General features: G+C 43.4%; 1 long non-coding RNA gene across 1 annotated transcript; it reads right to left on the minus strand.

The window, feature by feature from the left end:
- Positions 1–1,650: 1,650 nt before the first annotated feature.
- On the minus strand, positions 1,651–4,025 carry LOC149996468 (uncharacterized). Its single transcript, XR_016507502.1, has 3 exons — positions 3,973–4,025; positions 3,230–3,347; positions 1,651–2,197 (listed from the first exon to the last, which is right to left on the minus strand). It is a non-coding gene; the product is annotated as an uncharacterized LOC149996468 (long non-coding RNA).
- Between the last annotated feature and the right edge of the window lie 12,753 nt (positions 4,026–16,778).

Consider the following 16,778-nt stretch of genomic DNA (forward strand, 5'->3'; position numbering starts at 1 on the left):
TGGCTCCCCCATAGAAGGGCACATTTCCAGGTCCAGGTCCAACTTTTTGATCCTTTAGTGTCTCAGAAACATTACTCTGTTCAGGGTTTATTAGGTATGGTGCTGGTGATGCAACTCTGAGGAAATAATTAACACATTTCTGAGGAGAAGCTTCCAGCTCCATCTGCACTTGTGGTGGTGCATACATCTCACAAAGAATTGTTATTTAAGCAATAATCCTTGAGAAATTGGTCGTTACCCGCATTAAACGACTCAGCCCATTGCCAAGGATGGTTAACGCTCTAATAAACTGGTCATTAACTGCAGTAACAATGAATTTCGAGGGGATTATTGCTATTATAAACCTTAATCAATGGTTTATAACAGCAATAATGTGGTCCTTTCTCTTAATGGTAAGTAGGGCAGCTTGTGCCATCGCCTTGAAAATGCTTCTGTGGTGGCTGATAAGTCAGAGGGGAGGCCTCCCAAGTGCCACCCACTCTTCAGGAGCATACAAGGAGAGGCAGAAGACACACCAGAGGCTCTTGATTGCCCAGGCTCTGTTCTCCAGGGAGCAGCTGTGGAACAAGGAACAGAGGATTCTGCTCTGACTGCCATGGTCTTTCCTCATTGCATACCCAGTGGGGCATCGGGCGTGGGGACTTCTGAGCATGTCTGTCCAGTGTGACACTCTAGATTGAGGACATGATTCAGCATGGGCTTCCTCATGGGTGGATGGTAATAAGGAAGAAGAAGTGGCCACCTATTCAGTGGGATGAAGTTTGTTCCAGGCTCAGCTCTGTCACTAACTTGCAATGTGACTCCAGATAAATCATGTCACTTTTATGAGCCTCTGAAATATGGAAATTGGACTCAATGTTTTCTCAAGTCCCCTTCTGGTATAACAACACTCTGTGGTTCTTTTCATTATATTGACATCTCATATTAGTACATTGTTATAGAGTAATAATAATAATAATAATAATAACTTACGTAATGCTTGGTATTTTTCTTAGTTGTTTGCAAAAATTAGCTCATTGAATCCTTGCAACAACACTGCTTCTATTATAGGAGACCTCAAAGCAGAAGAGACTAAAACTTGTCTGAACCACAGAGCTAATTCAAGGTGGAGCTGGGACTTGAACACAGGGAATCCAGAGTCTGTGCTCTTACTCCTATCTCTACCATCTCTCTAGAAGTTTCTCTTCATTATTTAATTTGATCCTCACACCTTTTGAAGTAGCTGGTTGGGTCTACCATATAGGTGTTACAAATGAGAAGCCAAAGCTCTGAGAAGTGAAGGGACTCACTTGAGTTAACACAGCAGGTCGGAGTTCCTCCCAGGTAAACCTTCTGCTTCTGGCTCTGTATATGCCAGAGAGCCATGCCAGGTGCTTCCAGACCAGGAGGTCCTCTCTCCAATGCAGTGGGCTGGGCATATCCTGACACCATCCTTATGCCAAGCTTCTTGTCCGTGGGACTTCCTCCAACAAAGGGAAGGGTTAAAGTTTATCCCCTCCTACATCACTGGAGGAGGTTGATCTTGTTTCTAGCCTGGCATTGCTCAGAATGCACTGGAAAATGGACATTGCAATAGACTGTAGGGCAAGAGCATTTGGATATTTTATTTTTATTTTCTTTATTATGGAAAATTAAAAACACATACAGAAGAATAGCATAATGAATCCACATATAAATAGCACCATCCTTAGCAGTTATGAACTCATGGCCTATATTGTTTCATCCAGCCAGTCCCCCTTCCCTTCCCACTCTGGATATCATGCTACTTCATCTGTTATCATTTCAATATGCACCTCTACATGTTAAGAATTATTTTAAAAAATGTCAATACCATATCAGACCTTAAAAATGAACAATGATCATTAGTCACCTCAAATATCCCATCAGGTTTCAGATTTCCCAGATTGTCTCATGTGTATTTGGATGTTCTCCTGGCTCCAGCCACCCATGGGCTCTGGGACCTGAGATTAATCATTCCTAGGTGTGTTCCCATCGGCTCATCTGTGGAATGGGGCTCCATCAATGCCCTTTCTCTTCTGTCACTGGGTGGGGTGAAGCGAGGCCTCTTTCAGTCACAAGACTCGTTGTCATGCCCAGGTTTGCTCTACAGACCCCTCCCTGGGAGGCACCTTTGAGAGGCTGTCCTTTTGAGTGTGACCTTCTTTTCAGCTGGCACACTCCAGAGAGCAGGTTTGTTCTGAGAAATGGAGAAAAAGAGGGGGCAATGCTTCACACCTGCCCTGCCCCCTGCAGGGAGTCTGTCTGCAGAGGGAAGAGGCTTATTGAGGTGACCCTTCTCTAGAAGAAGAACACACTGGTTGCATTGATGCCATCAGTGAAATGATAGTGCCCGTCTAAAGCTGGCCTTGGGGTGGCCTGGCCATATAGAGTGAAAAAGCTCAACACTCCTCTTATCCTTGGTCCTATGGGTTATAACTATGGGTCCCTCCTGCCCGCTGGGACTCCATTTCTTCACGTGCAAAGTCAGGGGGCTCAGCTGGCTATGCCCTAGAAGGGTCTATAATAAACAGATTTTATGTTTTCTTCTGGAATGTATATGTGGCTGGGAGTCAAGACTTCCCCTCTCTGTTCTCTCCCTGCCTCCCTCCCTCTCTTCCCGTGTTGAGAGTTTCAGGACTACGGGATGACTAAAGTCTCTGATGCACTAATATCCTACGAAGTCAGGGTTTTGTCAGACTTACCAATGTGGTCTCTATCCTGCAGGACTAAGCGGATCGTCTCTGCTAGAGAAACTTAGGGCCAGTGGTCCAGGAACAGGAGGTTGCCCAAAATGACCCTGGATGGGGCTCCTTCTAGGTTTTTCTTGGAGCGTCAGGTTCTTTTCTGCAAGATGTGTTTAACTGGTGCCTTTGGAGTATTGTGAGGGGGTAATTCATAAACATATGGACCATGGCGTTAAAATAGGGCCACTCTACCAGTGGAAACCCCACCATATATCTGTGTGCCTTTTTCTCTTCTGGACGTTGACTTGGGCTGTGGGCCAGGACAATTGGCCCAGTTTCTTGATGATTCTTTCACCCACTGTGCCACTGTGAGTCTGATACGTGTGAGCTTTGCCGCCCATGCTCAGCTGGTGTTTCAACCTCAATGCTCAGCAGACAGAGAGTGGGGGTCTCTAGGGGGTCTGCAGGGTCAGAAAAGGGTCCTTTCTTCTTGCAGATGGGAACCTTTCTGGGGTTTATTTAAGGGGCACATCTAGAACCCCTACCTGGGGTTGATTCTCTTGCCCCTGCCCTGGGCCATGTCTTCTGGGGTCAGTCTTGCCCGGTTGCTCCTCCAGGTGTTCCCCAGGCTCTCCAGTATCTTGTTGCTTCCTTGTCCCCAGCCTGTGAAGAGCAGATCCAGTTAGGCCAGGGCGGAGGGATGGGGCATAAAAAGACAGATCTGGAATAAACTGAAAAGTTTACTCTGTGCAGCACTGAAATAAAAAAGCTCATTCAGAAAGTTAATGATTTATTTTATAGTTTCATTATCAGGGTCACATTACTCAATAGCATTTCAAACATGTCATTTGTACAAACTATGGTAATTAAAATTTATAACATACTTCATCAGCAGCATATGAATCTTTTAGCCGGCACTCTGCTGTCATATAAACAGTGTAATTTCAGCTGCAATTCACCCTTTATTGGCTCTCATTTGTGATTTAACAGCCATCAATGACTGTGCTATAAAGAATAAATTAACCATCCGTAAACCTTACGATGACAGGGACAGTCAAATAGACTTCAACGCCTTCCGCCCAGCTCTTGGAGCCCACAGAGAGCAGGTGAAGGCCAGGTATGAACCAGGCCCTCTGCTCAAAGGGCTTCCTGATTTCTGCTGCTTTCTCTTACTGAGATGGCTCCTGGGTGGCCCTGAGGTCCCTCTAGCTGCCCCTCGCAGGAGTATCAGTTTTTCTGCTTCCAGAGTGGGGAATTGGAGGGAGAAATGTCCCCTTCACAGACCCACCTGAGATGTCTGTGCCCAGGAGGGACCGTAGATATTATCTACTAGTAATTGTCATGTGGGAGCCTTTGGAAATGTGTGGTTGATCTAATGACTGGGTGGGTAAAGTACTGGCATAGAGTAGTTGGCACCAGAGATGCCAAATCCTGCAATGAGCAGGATTGTCTCCCTCCAAGTGCCTCTAGGGCTGGCACTGAGCAATGGGTAGTCCTGCATTTTCCAGCAATGAGGCAACAGGCCTGGAGAGGGGAAGGGCTGTGCCGAAAGTTGTGCTGGCTCTCAGGGCAGAGCCAGAACGAGAATCTAGGATGAGCAGTCTGAAGGTGACAACTCCTAAAACAGGTCTGGCTGACTCCCAGGGAGTGACAGTCAGGATGGATTGGGAACATTGTGTCCCTAAGGGCCTTGCTCCTGGGTGCCCTCTTGGAGAGGTGGTCAGGGCGCTCTGGCTGGGCCCCATGGCTGACACTGTACACAGCTCATAAATGAAGTGGATTGGATTTGTTACTGAGACGTCTCCAAGGAGCCTGGGTCATGCAGGCCAATAAAATTGGCCTCATAAATTTATCCTGACACACAGGATTACTCCAGCCCGCTGAGGTCACCTTCCTGCCTTGATTTATGGCCAGCCTATGGGTTAATAATACTGTTTACTGAGCGTTCTCTTCTTGTTCTTCCACTTGCCCTCCCCTTCTTGGAGCAGATACTGATCAAAGCGTCCCTCTGGAAGGGTGTGGTGGAAAGGATAGAGGCAGGGGAGGATTCTATGGGTGGGGTGGTTCATTCTGTGCTGTTTTAAAGCAATACTTCAAAAAAAAAATTTTTTTTTTATTTATGAGAAGTTACCTGTAGCCGTTCCTGTCCAGGGTCCTGTTTGGAGTTTTACCTGAAGAAAAGTGGTTTGAGGACATGAGGTTGCATTCCCACTGTCACTGGGTGCTTGTGACATAGGATAAGAAGTGACTTCTATTTGTCTTCTGGGCAACTCGTCGACTATTCCCACACTGAAAAGTGCTGGTCAATGGTCATCAGCCTCTGCTTAGAAATGTCATGGAATTCAGTGTTGATATGGAAAAGATGGTAGGGGTCACATGCCTGCCCTTTCTCTTACAACACTAAGAGGTGTAGATGGTGATAATATGGAGTCCCTCCCAAACCTGAGCTTCTCTGATCCCTCTTGTTATTATTTACAAGTTTCCAAGTGTTGCATTCTGGGCTCACTTGCTATAGTTTGAATAATCAAAAAAAAAAAAAAAAAAAGTAAAAACTAGATTGAGGTTGCTCATAAAATATTTCTCTACATATAACAAGGAGGAAGTAAAATGGAGTCAGTTCCCATCTCCTCCTACCTTTGCATAACAACACTTCTGAGGTTAAATTTCAACAGAGACTTTTTGGTGACATATGCTCAAGATCAAGTACAGACTGCTCCTTGACTTATGGTGGGGTTCTGCCCGATAAATCCATTGTAATTTAAAAATATTGTAAGTCAAAAATACATCTAATACACCTAACCTAACTTAACTGTGCTGAGAACACTTAACGTTAGCCTATAGTTGGGTAAAATTATCAAAATCAAAGCCTATTTTTATAATAAAGTGTTGAATATCTCATGTAACTTGTTATGCCTATCACTTTTGCAACATCTAAAGTTGAAAAATGATGTTAACCCATAGCAAGTCTGGACAGCCTGTGCCTGATCATTATATAATAAATAAACAAATGAAATTGGAGGCCCTGAAGCATCTGACTTCCGTGCTTCAAAGACAACTTGAATCAGGAGTAAATGCCCTAGGAACCTGTAGGCATGTGGTAACTCAGTGGCAGGGCTCTAGGTGGGACATATGTATTATCTTTAAGTAAATTAGGAATTACTGAGCAATTTCTCTGTGAGTTTAAAATCTCAGGAATTAGACAGGCTCTGCCCTCGAGGTACTTTCAGTCCACCAAAGAATCAGAATGAAAGACTAAGCAGGTGATGTTGGCCTGAATGAAGACTTTGGTGGTTTTAGCATAACAATAGGTGTACAAAGAACTACAGTGAAATAGGAGAGGAAGAGAGTGATCCAACTGGGGCAAATCCTAGACCTGGTTTCAGGGCTGGGTGTGTATTTATTTAATCAGCAAACACTTCTGAAGTCCTGCTTGCAACCAGACACTGGCTTCTGATTGTTTGAAAAATTTCTAGCTGGTGTTTTTGAGCCCACTGTAGTGCAAGTCATAACCTTTCTCCATCCAAGTGACCTTTCTCTGCTCCTTCTCTCCATTCTCTTCCCCACCCTGGGCTCTCATCCAGCCTTGTCCAGTGTTCTGCTTATGAGCCCTGAGAGAGCATTCAGAAGACCAAATTGCTTTTGGAGATCCTGGGCCTGCCTCCACGATTTGCAGGCTGAGGAGGGCTGAGCTCTGAATCCACGTGGCTGTGGATGGGACGCTGTCATTACTGGCCAAGTCTAGCCCTGAAGAGAGTACCACGGAGCATACTTCTTTCTCCCCATGCTCTCTGGCTGCCTGGGGGGTTAAGGGGGCTGTCACAGGGCTTTTAGTAGTTGTCCTTCCACCCCAGAGGAGAAAGGAAGGAGTAGAAATGGGGACACTGGGGCTTTGCCATGTGGAGAGGGAGCCAGAGTCAGAGCACAGTCCTTGCCACCAGCCTGCCACCTTACGGTAAGGCTACACCAAGGGGGGGGGGGAGGACAACCCCCTGTCCAGGGGATTTGACAGGCACTTTCACATGCTACTTCATTTGCTATCACAGCACCCCCGACAGTGGTCATTGTCAATTCTTTTTTTTTTAACTGATGGGGAGATCCACTTTGAGAAGCTAAGGAACGGGTCAAGATCGCATATCTACTAAGAAATTTGGGCCAACGCCTGTCTGACCCTAAAGCCTATGCTTTTCCGAGGTAACAGACACGATGACCTTTAAAGGCTTGGCCAGTTGCAGAGCCCTAGTAATGGAACTGGTCTTGAACCTGGGCCTTCTCCCACTTCACTCTGATGCTTCCCACGTGACCCATAAGAAGGTCATTAAAAATAAGTATTTGTCCTCCCCAGAACATTCACTCACTCTGGTAAATAAAAAGGATTTTGGAGATTCATGGAGAAGAGCAAATACTACCACAATGGGGAGATATACATACACATACATACATATACATATATATTTCTTTCTTTCATTCATTCATTCATTCATTCATTTGAATTGGAAACAAAGCTGGCTATAGTCCCTGTGACCAGGTGGCTTAAATCCAGAATCATTTCTGGGCACAGTGGTATGGTAGCTATCTTTAGTGCCTTGTCTATACCTTCTGTCTCCAAAACTTTGTCAAGGGGGCCACTGTTGGCTGCGAATTTAGGCTATACTTGTCTGAGCAGCACAATTGTTATATTGTACCTATTTGCCCATTGCAATCTCTGCAGCAGAAAGGGCTGGGTACACAGTCTTCTATTAAAACAAACAACCAAGACAAACCAAAATGAGACCCAGGGAGATGGTTCCTCTTGGCCTAGAATCAGGACAGGCTCCTGGCATCAGCAGGATTTCCTGCACAGGTGAGTTGGTGGACAACATTCACTGTTCCAATTGTGCACAGTGCTGTTTTAGATGCAGTGGGGAGGAAAAAGGAGATGGCAAGCCGGCAGGCCTGCCACATGTCACAGGCAGCAGGCTTGCCCTGAAGGCATGCGCACATCCGACGTGGGAGCTGCTTGCCCTCTTTGGCATGTGCTTCTGGAGGAGGGAAAAACCTTCCCAAGGTGACAATTCCGAGTCACACAGGGTAGGAGCCACACACTGAGGTTCCAGACCTAGTCCTACTGCTCACTACTGCCTCTGTGATCTCCAATAAGTCCCTCCCCTGTGTCTCCTTCCGCTTTTCCATTTATCAATCGAAGGCTGGCATGTAGTGGCTGAGGTCGGCATCGTCGTCGTCGTCGGCAGCCGTCCGTCTTGAGAGACGATGGTGTAGCTTCTTAAGAGTCTATCTACACCGCCGAGAATGGCTGTGCAGTCCGACTCTGGGAGTGACACGGTATCTGTCTCCTCCCGTGTTGAATCGACATCTTGCGATGACGCTGGAGTGTCCTCTCCAGTGAAGCTGAAGCTACAGAGCCTGGGCAGGGTGATATGGAGGGTCTGCTGTTGCCCATGCAGCAGACCCCTCCTCTCTTCGCAGCTGAAGGGTCCAAGGGAAAGACGGAGTCAATACAGCTTGGCTTCAGGTGCGCCGCAGGAGTTGCCGGTGTTGACTACAACGTCAAACCGCCTCAGGGACTCCGGCTCCGGATTTTCTGTCGGGGTTTACTCCCTTAGCCTTTCCCCTGAAGAGGTATGCCACAAGGCAGCGGAGGTTTTTTGGAATCAGAGTTTTCCTTCTCTGATGTGCCCTGACTGGAAGATCGAACCAGCGACACTTAGCTCGCAGGCCGACGCTCAATCCACTGAGCCAAACCAGCCAGGGGTAGTGGCTGAGGTAGGACTATGAAAACAAAGCATTTTTATGAAACAGAAGCAAGGCATTGATGTTTTTGGAGACGAGAAGCCCCCATTACTCTTGGTCTGACTTTGAGGCATCCTAAAGTTATACAGCATGTATTTGTGCTTTTAATAACATGGTATTATGGACTGAATTGTATCCCTCCCAAATTCATATGTTCAAGTCCTTACCACCAATGCTGCAGGATGTGACTGTATTTGGAGATAGAGTCTTTAAGATGTAATTAAGTTAAACAGAGGCTGTTGGGGGTGGGAGGGGAGAGCTCATCCCGTATGATAGCTATCCTTACAAGAAAGGTTAGGACACAGACACGCACAGAGTAAAGACCGTGTGAAGACAGAGGGAGAAGACGGCCAAATGGAAACCCTGCAGAGGGACCTCAGGAGATACCAACCCTGTGGACTCCTTGGTCTTGCCTGACCAGCCTCCAGAACTGTGAGAAAATAAATTTCTGTTCTTTAAGCCACCCAGACTCTGGTACTTTATTATGGCAACTTGAGCAAAGTAGTACACACAAGCCAGATGACTTAATATTCATCTTAGTTAAAGATACTTTGGGGAATTTCAGAGCAGACATTGAGAGAACTGGGGTTGACTGAAAGGACTGACCAATGAGGAGAGTAGGCCTAGGGTGTGTGTGTAATTTGGGGACTAGATTGGGGATGAATGCAGGGGCTTCATCTCCAGTTTTCTGAGTACCATGGGAAGAAGAATTCTCATTTATGCTCTTTTATTTAATCCTCCCACTAACACTGTGAAGTAGGAACTACAATTTCCAATTTACTAATGAGGAAACCGAAGCCTGGAGACTTAGGTGACTTGACCCAAGCCACACTGCTTGTTTCAGCAGAACTGGGAGTTCTGGCAGTTGGATTGCTTAAATGTTTTGCTTGGGATGAGCCCAGCAAAGCATAACTTGAGTCTTGCATCCAGCTGCAAAGGTGACCCTCTGCAAGAGTGACTTGAAAAAAATAAAGACGGTGAGGCGCAAGGAAGAATTTCAAAGCCTTTCCCTAATCAGGACAAATGGCTGCAAGCCTGAGCCCTGCACAGATAGCCTGCTGCATCTCACAACGCAGCTCTTGCCACAAGCCAATGCCTCGCTGGCTCTGAAATTTATGCTGGAATTTAGATAGAGGACACAAATCATTGTAATCTCCCGATGAAAGATCACTGTCTCTGCAAATGCATTACCTGCTTGGAAAGCGACATGTTAAAAAATACTAATAATATATGGGCACAGGGAGAGCGATTTCCATGCCTGGGCTCCTCCAGCTAAAATACGCACACCTGCACCAGAGTCGGCAGATGACAAAGTAAGTCACCAGTGCCCAGGAGCAGCTTCTGTGTCGGGCTGTGGTTCTGACACTCCAAACAAAAGACTGCAAGCCCTATAACAGTCCCCTCCTCTCTATTCCCCAACATGGGACATCTTGGTTGTAGGAGGCCTGAGCAGAGGGCATTCGATCTCATCCTTTTCATCCCAAATCAGAATGCCCTTGGGGTTTGCAGTATGAGGGAAAGATGGGGAGGAAGAATTAGACTAGGTGAGGGGAACCTAGTGCTAGAGGAAGCTCCAAGTGTGAGTTAGAGAAAACACCCATTCTCTTCTTTTCCTTTCATCCCCCTGGACTTGCAATCGCTCCCAAACGGGCTTCATCAGGGGCTCCCTATAGGTTTCCGTCACATGGAGATAAGGTAGAAAGAAGGCCCTTGGTTTGTGGGGGCACACAGACCTCTAACTTTGCTGTAATGGCTTCCCTCCTCTCCCCACCTCTCACTTTCCCCAGCAGCTCTAAGATGTAACAAGACAGGGAGAGTGTGGGCTTGGAGCCAGACAGACCAGCTTTTTGTGGTTGCAGCTCCTGCATCGTTACTAATTAGCAGTGTGACCTTGGGCATGTTCCTTCTCTTTCTAAGCCTCAGCCTCCTTCCAGGCACCACCCGCCTCCCTCTCCCAGCCACAAGCCACTTGGTGTCATGGCTCAAGGTTACAGCTCAATCTTTTGGGCACCAGGCACTCTCTTCTATGACAGTGTGCTTTGAGTGCCAAGGCCAGTTTTTCTACATGCCTCTGCTCATGAGAGAAGCCATTCCAAGCCTAATGGGCCTGCGAAACAGGTGCAACCCTCTTGCTGTAATGATTACTGGATAAACAAAGCAAAAAGAACCCAAACCTAAGTACATTGTCCTAAAGGGGGAAATAATACTTCAAAATGGCCAGAATGCTTATTGGCCCAATGAAAGGGAAACAGCAATGCTGCCCTGAGTCTCACTCTCCCCCCTTGTGGCCATGCAGTAGCTCCCAGGGCCAGTCCTTGACCTTCAGAGCAAAGTCCTGGTGGAAAAGGAATTCAAGGCTATCTTCCCTGCTACTTTTCCTTCTTTCTTGACAGAAGTGAATAAGAACCCAAGAAATCCTGTCTGCAGAGAGTCCAGCTTGGAAGGGCCCGTGTTTGTAGTAAAGAAGGGAGGCTGTCAGATGGCCTTGAGGGGTCTCGTCTCAGCGTGTTTGGAGGATCAGACTGGAACGTGCCAATGGTGAGGGACTGGAATGCAGGGCTGCTGCCGGATTTGTATCTGGTGGACTCGTCTGGGCTTTCCAAATGCAGTGCTTGGAAAGAGCAATTCTGCCTAATGAAGCCGTGCAACAGGTGCACATGCACCTGCCCCTCCCCCTTCCTGGAGCTCCTTCCTCTGTCACCATCACTCTCCAAAATGGTTTTTGGCCCCATAAAACCAAAGGCATTTGGAGCCTTAAACCAAACACCTTTTGTGGGATGGCCTTCTCGTCATGAGTTAATAAGACACAGAATCACTGAGCACGGCCTCTGCGCTCCTAGTTTCCCTATAAACTGGTGACTGTGTGGGAGAGTCATTGTACCAACCCTCTGGGTGATCTTTATGTCTTTCAGACCTGGTCTGTTTTCATCTTACTTTTTTCTTCCATGGAATGAAAAGTTCTTCAAACAGGTGCATGGATACTAAATTCCTTCCTTGGGTCTGGTGATGCTTAGAGGGAATAGGGATGAGAGAAGGATGCAAGAGGAGGTGTGAATAAAACAGTGAATGAAGGGAGGAGGGGTAGAGGAGAAGGGGTAAACAGTGTGGCCAGCACTGCATTTGGAGCAGATATAAGATAACACACTTGCGAATATAGCATTTATTTGTTCAGATAAATAATATTTATTGAAGGCCTACTATGTATATTCATTCCTCTAAAAATATTTATTGAGGGCTTATTATGTGTCAGGCACAATAGATAAGCTGTAAGCAGAAAATAGATGACACTTTGCCATTGTGGGACATGCATTTCAAAACCACAAAAATATGTGTAAAGATCGGAGCTGTAAGAATTGCTAAGAAGGGAGTGTTACCTTATCCAATGAGAGCATAAAATACTAGCATTTGATCAAATCGGAAAAACCAGAGAAGGCTTTCTTGAGGAAGGGTTAGCTGAGACAAGATCTGAAGGATGAGCAGGAATTCAACAGGGCAATGTGTGTAAAAGCCTGGGGCTTGAGAACATATTTATAATGGACATAAGCAACAAAGGGCTAGGATGAAGAGGATGTAAATGACTCTTACAAATCAATTAGAAGAGCACAAAAAATTCTCATAAAAATGTGCAAAAGATACAAAAAGACTTTTTTAAGAGGAGAAAACATATTTGCCTAGTAAACACAGAGAGGTAGTCAATGTAATTAGTGATGAGGAAGCTGCAGATACCATTTTATTCCATTTGAATGGCAATGATTAAAAGACTGACAACTTACATGTGGAAAAAAAGCAACAAAAAACCAAGCTCATAGATACAGAGAACAGATCGGTGGTTGCCAGAGGTGGAGTGGGATGGAGAAAAGGGGTGAAGGGGGTCAAAAGGTACAAACTTCCATTCATGGAGATGCGGTGTATTGCAACCATAAGAATACTGTCTATTGCATATTTGACAGATACTGAGAGAGTAGATTGTAAAAGTTGTTGTTACAGCACAAAAATTTTTGTAACTATGCATGGTGACAAGTGTTAACTAGACTTATTGTGGTGATCATTTTGCAATATATACATAGCTAAAATCACTATGTTGTACACCTGAAATTAATATAATGTTATATTATGTCATTATATAATCTCAATTATACTTCTAGAAAACATAAAATATGGTGTGTTCACACAACGGAATATTGTATATTAGTCAAAATATATTAACTACCATGACATGCAACAATATGGGTAATCTTTAGTAATATAATATTGTATAAAAAAGCAAGTCCCAGAATTACATACAGTATGAATCTATTATTATGAAGTCAAAAACAAGCAAAAATTATGTTAAGAATATATATATGATAGTTGGTCATTAAATAAAGATTAAGATTGATATAATTCTGTTTCTCTGGCATTAGAAAAAAAATATTGCATTTGGAGAGGGCATTGTTTTTCCAGAAACTGAAAGAAAGCTGTGTGCCCGGGATGCAGAGAGAGATAGGGTATGTGATGTGAAGTGGGGCTGGGGGTGGAGGTACAGAGTAGACCACATAGAATCTCATGGGTTTTGCTAATAATTTTGGAATTAGTGGGGTGATATAATGACATGATGATATTTATATTTCAAAAATATTCTGGCCGCACTGTGAATATTTTATTAGTAGTGGTCAGAGAGAATGTTGGGAGGTTATTATCAACACTAGGTAAGAGGTGATGGTAAGTTGAATTAAGTTAAGATGACGAGAGAAGTAAATAAGTTTAAAGAACACAAGTAAGTAAAATTGATACTGTTGAATTGAATATGGGGCAGGAGGGAAAGAGTCAATGATGATGATTATGTTTTAATTGCAATGTAAATAGATGGTGGATATTTACTGAAAACAGTACAAAAGTGAGTTCGGTATTGACTGTGTCACACTTGGCATGTTTTTGAGACATCTAGGTGGACAAATTGTATAGAGTAAGAGCAGAGAAGACTTTTTGAACACTGTTGACAATCTAATGTAGAGTCACTGTTAGCCATGACAGTTATGCCAAGTGCTATATCAAGACTGAGATAATGGGGTGTAATGCAAACACCCTTGGGAGGTGTCTGAAGTGTCCAAAAACCACAACTCTGGATACTTGGTTGATGACTCCATCTGGACACGGATAGGAGTGGGAACTCCGCTTCTGTGGACTATAAGAACTCAGAACTCTGATCACCTGACTCTTGAACCTGAATGTACCACAGATCACACTTGGAGCCCAGTGGAACTCCAATGCACTGGACATGTGCTCACGACACAGTTGGATATAGATCTCCGTGACTTAGGCGGGATGTAAGTTAGTGGAAGATGTACAAGGAAGTCATGGATATGTAGATGGTGATTGAAGCTGTGGAAGTTGGTGAGATGTGGCCTAGAAAGAAACAGCAAGGTGTGAAGAGAGCCATTATGTGAACAGAACAAGTCATCTATGCTACTCAACAAAACAAACAAAACTTAGTAGTTAACGAAATAAATCAGGCCATACATATCCCATGGAGTATGTCATGAATCAGAGATTATGATTAATCTAGGTTAGAAAAATAATAAATGTTTGTCATTTAGAGGGAGCTTGACTTTTCCAGAAGTGAAAGAAAGCCAGGGTGCCTTGGCTGCAGAGGGCAGTGAGTCCTGGGAGGTGAGGAGGGTAGGGCTGCAGAGGGAGCAGGGGTCAGACTACCCAGCACCTCATGGAGCACGGCCTCTACTCTGAAAATATAAAGAAAGCTTTAAACATTATTTTCACCTTTTTAAACATTTTAAATTAAAAGTTATAATTGGTTTTTACTTTTAAATCAACATTATTAAGGTAAATTTACATAAAATGAAATACACTCATTTTGAGTGTTCACCCTGATGAAATTTGACAAATGTATATGCTTATTGTAACCACCATCACAATTAAGATAGAACATTTTCATCACTCCCAAAATTTATGTTGTGCCCCATATAAAATCAACCAATGGCTAGTCCCAAGTACCCGCTGATCTGCTTTCTGTTACCGAATTATAATTTTGCTTATTCTAGAACTCACATAAATGGAATGATGTACTCTTTTGCGTATGGCAATTTCCCCTTAGCAAGATGCTTTCTAGTTTCATCTATGCTACTAAATAACGAAGTTTATTCTTTTCTTCCCTAGAATTCCATTGTGTGGATGTGCCAGAGATCGAATAAACTATTCAAATGTTGATGAACATTTATGTTTTTCCAGGTTTTGTTATTATGTAAAAAGTTGTTATGAATATTCATATGTAAGTCTTTGTGTAGACATGTGTTTTCATTTATCTTGGATAAATACCTAGGACTGAAGTTTCTGGGGGCTAGGGTAAATGTAAACTTTACAAAAAACTGCCCAAAGTTTGCCAAAGTGGTTGCATTATCCACCCACCAGCAATATACCAGAGTTGCAGCTGCCACATATTCTTGCCAATACTAGATATTGTCGGTCTTCTCAATTTTATACTTTTTATTCAGTGTGTGATGTTACATGTTAGTGCTTTTAATTTGTATCACTCTGATGACTGTTATGTCTTTTATAAAATGTCTGCTTAACCATTCAGTCCATCATTTTATTGATGTTTTAAAAAATTCTTTTGCTGTCGTCGGCAGCCGTCCGTCTTGAGAGATGATGGTGTAGCTTCTTAAGAGTCTATCTGCACCGCCGAGAATGGCTGTGCAGTCCGACTCCGGAGTGACACGGTATCTGTCTCCTCCCGTGTTGAATCGACATCTTGCGATGACGCTGGAGTGTCCTGTCCAGTGAAGCTGAAGCTACAGAGCCTGGGCAGGGTGATATGGAGGGTCTGCTGTTGCCCATGCAGCAGACCCCCCCCTCTCTTCGCAGCTGAAGGATCCAAGGGAAAGACGGAGTCAATACAGCTTGGCTTCAGGTGCGCCGCAGGAGTTGCCGGTGTGGACTACAACGTCGAACCGCCTTAGGGACTCCGGCTCCGGATTCTCTGTCGGGGTTTACTCCCTTAGCCTTTCCCCTGAAGAGGTATGCCGCAAGGCAGCGGAGGTTTTTTGGAGTCAGAGTTTTCCTTCTCTGATGTGCCCTGACTGGAAGATCGAACCAGCGACACTTAGCTCGCAGGCCGACGCTCAATCCACTGAGCCAAACCAGCCAGGGTATGCTGTAGGAGTTTTATATTCTGTATCAGTTCTTTGCTGCAGTTCTCTGCCAGTTTGTGAATAGTTTCTTCATTTTTTATTTTTTAATATTGCCTGCCTAAGAATAGAAATTTGTAATTTTGATGAAATCTAATTAAGATATTTTCCTAGAAGTTTTGTAGTTTCATCTTTCACATTTAAGTCTATGACACATGCTGAGTCAATATTTGTGAGGTGTTAAAGTTCATTAAAAAATATGAATATTAGAATTGTTTCAGCATGATTGTTTAAACAACCATTTTGCCCCATTCAATTATATTTCTATCTGTGTTAAAATTAATTGACCATTTATAGGTGGGTCTATTTCTGTACTCTCTAGTCTATACCATTAATCTATATATGAATATCTATCAATATTATAGATCACACTTTTTAGATTACTATAGCTTTATAATAAGTCTTGCAGTCAGGTATTGTAAGTCTTCCAAATATTTTCTTTTCATTATGGTTATTCTGAGTCCTTTGAATTTTCATACATTTTAAAATCAGGTTGTCAATTTCTACCAGAAAAACCAGCTTCAATTTTGCTTGGGATTCTTTCTCACCTATAGATCAATTTGGAGAAAAATTAACATCTTAACAACACTGAATCTTCAAATGCATGAGTATATTATATTTCTACATTGATATAGGTCTTCTTTAATTTCTTTCAGCTATATTTTATAATTTTCAGTATATAAGGCTTACACAAACTTTAAGTTTATCTCTAAATAGCTCATATTTTTATTATTTTCTAAGTGATACTTTAAAAATTTTATTTTCATATTGTACTTGCTTCCATGATAAACAAAATGAATTTTTTACCAGTGACCTTCTGTTACGTGACTTTGCTAAATTAATGTATTATTAGTTAATAATTTGAAAAATTTTGAACATTTATTTGAATTTGAACATTTCCTCTGTGTTACTAAATTACTGACATAAAGTTGTTCAGAATATTTTTTTATTTTGCTTTTAATGTCTTCAGGATCTGCAATAGTGTTCTTTTTTCATAAATTATATCAATTATTTGTGTCTTTTATATTTACCCTTATTTCTGTAACACTGGTTTTTATCAGTTAGATTATGATGTACTTTTTTGTTGTTCCCTTTGTATTTATACTGCTTTGTGTTATTGAGCTTC

This window comes from Furipterus horrens, unplaced genomic scaffold, assembly GCF_987537825.1.
Source record: "Furipterus horrens unplaced genomic scaffold, mFurHor1.1.pri manual_scaffold_12, whole genome shotgun sequence".
Classification (NCBI taxonomy): Eukaryota; Metazoa; Chordata; class Mammalia; order Chiroptera; family Furipteridae; genus Furipterus; species Furipterus horrens.